This window comes from Carica papaya, chromosome 8, assembly GCF_054855325.1.
Source record: "Carica papaya isolate Zhongbai chromosome 8, ASM5485532v1, whole genome shotgun sequence".
Taxonomy (NCBI): Eukaryota; Viridiplantae; Streptophyta; class Magnoliopsida; order Brassicales; family Caricaceae; genus Carica; species Carica papaya.
The window spans coordinates 20,873,555-20,879,554 of NC_142316.1; positions in this window are offsets into that span (position 1 = coordinate 20,873,555).

Here is a 6,000-nt window from a genome sequence, read left to right on the forward strand (position 1 = left end):
TTACTACTTCAGTTTGACCATTCGTTTGTGGATGTGAAGTAGTAGAAAATAAAAGTTTGGTCCCGAGTTTGGACCACAAAACCTGCCAAAAGTGGCTTAAAAACTCAACATCCCTATCGGACACAATGGTTTTAGGAATGCCATGCATTCTAACAACTTTGCGGAAAAACAAATCTACTATGTGTGTGGCATCATCTGTTTTGTGACATGGTATAAAGTGTCATTTTAGAAAAACGATCAACAACAACAAATATTGAGTCTCGACATTTTCTAGTCCTAGGCAAACCCAACAAAAAGTCCATAAAGATATCAACCCAAGGATGTGTAGGAATGGGTAATGGCATATATAATCCATGTGGTTGAACTCTAGACTTAGCTTGCCTACATAAGTGCACTGTGCACAAATTTTCTCAACATGTTTGCGCTTATTAGGCCAAAAGAAATGTTTATGTAAAATGCTCAAAGTTTTGTTAATCCCAAAATGTCCCATTAAACCACCACTATGTGCTTCACGAACAAGCAACTCCCTAATAGAACTATTAGGTACACATAATTTTTTCTTTTTAAATAGAAAACCATCATGCCTATAAAAGTCTTGAAATACCGCATGTTCACAAGCCACATAAACATTTGAAAAATCACTATCATGCAAATACAATTCTTTGAAATGCTCAAATCCCAACAATTTTGTAGAAAGAGTAAAGATAAGACTGTACCTTCTTGAAAGCGCATCAGCTACCACATTTTCTTTCCTTGCTTATATTGGATCACATATGGGAAGGACTCTATGAATTCTACCCATTTTGAATGTCATTTATTAAGCTTGCCTTGCCCTTTCAAATGCCTCAAAGATTCATGATCGGTGTGAATCACAAATTCTTTTGGTAACAAATAATGTTGCCATGTCTCTAATGCTCTTACCAAAGAATAAAACTCTTTGTCATAGGTGGAATAATTTAATTGTGCACCATTGAGCTTCTCACTGAAGTAAGCAATGGGTCTTTTATCCTGCATAAGAACAGCACCTATCCCAAGCCCAGAGGCATCACATTCAATTTCAAAAGTTGAATTTAATTAGGAAATCTTAATAAAGGCGTGTTACATAACTTTTCTTTCAATAAGGAAAACGAATGTTCTTGTTCTTTTCCCCAAACAAACCCCTTATCTTTTTTCATGATTTCAGTTAAAGGGGCAGCAACGACACTAAAATCTTTTACAAATCTCCTATAGAAACTTGTCAAATCATGAAAACTAAGCACCTCACTTACACTTTTAGGTGTCAGCCACTCTTGAATAGCCTTTACCTTTTCACTATCTACCTCGATTCCTTTTGCACTCACGACATATCCTAAGAAAATGATGCGATCAATGCAAAATATAAATTTCTTCATGTTAGTATATAGTTGAAATTTGCGCAATGTGTCAAACACTTGCCCCAAATGCATGACACGCTCATCAATAGATTTGCTATACACAAGAATGTCATCGAAGTAGACAACCACAAATTTTCCAATAAATTCACGTAAAACATGATTCATTAATCGCATGAAAGTACTTAGTGCATTAGTTAAGCCAAATGGCATAACCAACCACTCATATAACCCTTGTTTTGTTTTAAAAGCAGTTTTCCATTCATCTCCTGGTTTCATTCTTATTTGGTGATAACCACTTTTAAGATCAATTTTAGAAAATACACGAGCAACATGCAACTCATCTAACATATCATCAAGTCGAGGTATTGGGTGTTGATATTTTACTGTTATTTTGTTGACGGCTCTACAATCAACACACATACGCCAACTACCATCTTTTTTGGGTACTAATAAGACGGGCACTGTGCATGGACTTAAACTTTCTCGAATGTGCCCCTTTTGTGAGAGCTCCTCCACTTGCTTTTAAAGCTCTTTGGTCTCCTCGGAATTGTTCCTATAGGCTTATCTATTTGGTATGGTAGCCCCGAGAATGAAGTTAATTTGATGCTCAATCCCTCTCAAAGGTGGTAAACCTTGAGGTAGATCATCGGGAAAACCATCGCTAAATTCCTGCAAAACTTCAATGATAAGTTACAATACAATAACTACAGTCTTCTTAACCAACACCACTAATTGTTTGTGGCACCATATAGTTATGGGCTCATTCTTGTAATAACACGAAGACAAGATTTAAGCTCAAAATGAGTTATACTTAACTATATGGGCTTAATTAACTCAAACTAAAATAAAACAATCCAAAATATTTAAAACAACTCAAAATAATCCAGCCCATACATAACGCTTTTTCATCCATTATCAATAAGACTCAAACAAGCCCAAATGATCCCAAATCACTTAAATCCAGGTAGATCATCCAAAAAGATGTCCAGAAAGGTACAAACAATAGGAATGGTGTATACAATGGGATCAACATCCATATTCCTATTTATTAAGAGGTTAAATAATACCAAAACTAATTTATTTCAGTTTTGGTGATCGTAAGGTTAGAATCTTACTTTCAAAGTTAATGATTTCCCTATACTTCTCTAATCAATTAATTTCTAAGATGACATTGAATCCTGAAAAATCTAAAAGTATAAGGTCTATTAACAATTCTACTCCTAAAGCTTCTATTTTACTATTTTTATACACACAATGAGCTTCTGATAAACCTCTAGAGGGAGTTTCTACTACTAATAATTTATTTAAACGTTCAGGCCTAATATCTAATTTATAAGCAAATAATGAACAAATAAAAGAGTGGATAGCACCTGTATCAATCAGAGATCAAATAGAAATGTCATGAATAGAAAGCATACCCTAGATAAAAACAGTAGTGGTGAGGTCACGAGTTCATTAAGGTGGTACACACGATCCTGGGCTACTGGTCTGGCCATGTCCTTTTGCCACTAGGGATAGTCTTTCATAAAATGTTAAGTGCTTTCTCACTTATAGCAGACGTTGTTCAAATGCCGATAGAGTTGATCACCATACAAGTGACCACAATGTTGACATAATTGGGTAGGTCTGGCAGATTGTCCAGTAGGTGGAGGCAGAGAAAGGATCAGGATGGCTACTAACTGGGTCAAGCAGTCTTCTTCTTAGTTGTTGGGGTTGGTGTTATTGTTGTTAGGTACGGACTTGAGCAATACATTGGTGCCGATCAGTTGTTCTAGCACCTCAGTATATGAGCTGGATCTTAACATCTCAACCAAATTGTAGATATAAGCACGAAAGCCCTTCAAAAAATTTTTACCTTTGTGACTCTTAGGAGTGACCATCAGTGTGGCAAACCTAGACAGTCGGACAAATTGAGTTGTATATTAGGCAACTGTCAAGTTTCCCAGGTGGAGATCTTGAAATTCCTCCTCCTCTTTGACATAGACAGGGAAGAAGTTTTCAAAGAACACATCCATAAAAACCGCTCAAATAGTTGGGGTAGGTAGGACTTCTTTTTAAAGCTGCCACTAATGCTCGGCTTCACTAGTTAACATGAAGGCTACTAGGGGAACCTTTTGTTCTTGGGTTAGGTCTAAGACAGAGAAAAGTTTCCCTATTTTCAGGATCCAGGCTTTGGCTACTAAAGGGTCAGGACCTCATTCAAATTGGGGTGGGTTAAATTTTCTAAATTTTACTATATTATAGGAGATAGACCTTTCAACTGGGCAATAGTTAGGGGCAGGGGGGAGTTGGCATTGGTTTTCTTGGTTTTGACCTATAGCTGCAGTTAGACCCTGGATGGCTTGGAAGAGTTCAATAGCTCGACCTTGGTCGGGTGATCCTGGAACTCCGATCTTTCTGTATGCTCTACAGAAGGTCTTCCCCACATCATTCATACAAAAGAAAAGGAAGACACGAGTTGGTGGTCTAGTTTTGAATGGAGACATATCTTAAGTAACTTAGAAGGGTTCCTAGCTAAAGCCTCAGTTATAAGGGATTATTCTGTGTAACTGCTCTAATACCATTTGTGGCATCCTAAATGCAAATTAAAGTATAAGGGTGCCAGATACATAAATAGATTACGAGTGCATGATAGATAAATGTATATAGAAACAAATTATGTGATAGGACGTGCGCACAGACTACACCTCGTACCCCACGCGAATGGGATGTGTGCAAAGTGTGTGCATCCTAGCACAGACTGCACCTCGTACCCCATGCAAATGGGACGTGTGCAAAGTGCGCGCATCCTGTGCTGGCTGCGCGCGCGCACACACGAGATTATGAGGCTACAGGCATTCTAATGATGATTGTCTCTTATCAAGATCCCCGATTTACATCAAGATTTTGGACGAGCTTGCAAAAAGCAATGGGAACCAAGTTATCTTTTAGTACAGCTTTCCACTCTTAGACGGATGGTAAATCATAGTGAACCATACATTTGTTGGACGACATGTTGCGAGCATGTGTGTTCGACTTGGGAGGAAACTGGGATGACCATTTACCTTTAATCAAGTTCACATATAACAACAACTATGAAACCATTATCTAGATGGCACCATACGAGGCATTACATGGAAGACCCTGCAGATTGCCTATTTGCTAAGAGAAGGTAGGAGATAAGATGTCGTGGCCACCCCTCTCTTATAAGGCCTGCCCAGAGCACACTTACACTTAATTAAATAATAAAAATTAAATTTCATTAATATACAGAGTACGCAGAAATGTTACATCACTTGAATGATGTACATAAGCTACAATACAATATGAGCCTCTAAAATTATTTTTTTCAATACAAATGTACAAATCGGTAACCTGATCTCTAACTTTTCAACTTCTCTTTCATATCACATACTATTCTGGAGTGAAATCCTCATTATCTGAAAATGATGGAAGAGTGAGATACACTATCCTAGTAAGTAGATATATGACAACACAACTAATACATGCAATATATAGAGCTTTCACACACATCAAAATATTTTATATCTGATATACTTTGGTCGAAATATATTCACTTTCACTGAGAACATATGCATAGTCAAAAACTAAAATTAGAATCACGATTCAGAAAACACATTGTTGCATTGTACAATGCACTACACTCTCACATGTACCACTAGATCACTCAATAGGTATAATGTGCACCATATCATACAGTGAGCCACATTTCCAAAATTAGAAAACATATGCAATTTGCTACATTGTACAATGAGCTTCATCACTGATATGGAGGGCCATTCATATCTTCCTACTGCCCTGTATGCATAGGTGAACACTTGACTCTTACCACTTTCCCATACACCCAAAAATGGAACGGTTACATATGAGTTCATACTTATCACTTACCCACTACACTCAAAAATGAAACAGTTATGTAGGGGTACATTGAAGCCTAACATTATGTAGGTGCTTTTGAAATGATTTGCCTCGCGAACAAGTGATGCACACTTATCAAAATCACTTTTCAAAACATATGGGCATAATAACACTCAAAACACAATAGCACTTTCACAAAACACTTGCATGTTATGTATGAAAAAACGTATAACACATTAAAAAATACTTGAAAATTACGTAGGCCATGCAATCACAATATCCACTTACCTCGGGTCCTATGCAAACCTTTATTTGGGCAGAGCCCTCTCTTACACAAGCTCTAAATCTTTTGCTCAATCTGATAGAGTTTTTCCCTATAAAATCTTTAGATTTCTCTATTGGCATGGGCAGAGTCTCCCCTTATGAAAATTTCAATTTCTTATTTTCAAACATGCAGAGTCTCCCCTTAGTTTATCTCAAATTTTTACCAAAATTTTGGCAGTCTCCCCTTAAGAACATTGATAATTTTCAAATCAAAAGTACCTTCCTAATATAGAAATCACATACCAAGAAAAATGTTTTAAATGACCTTACCTTATATCACACGCAACCTTGATTTTATTACAGTTCTAGCTTACCTGTTGAGTTTTTTTGCCCTGAACTACGATAATGTTCTAGGATGTTTTTGAGCAATATCTAACCTTAAAAATATCCCTCACATTAATAAAAAAACTACCTTTAAAGTCTCATAAAAAACTGAATTAAAATG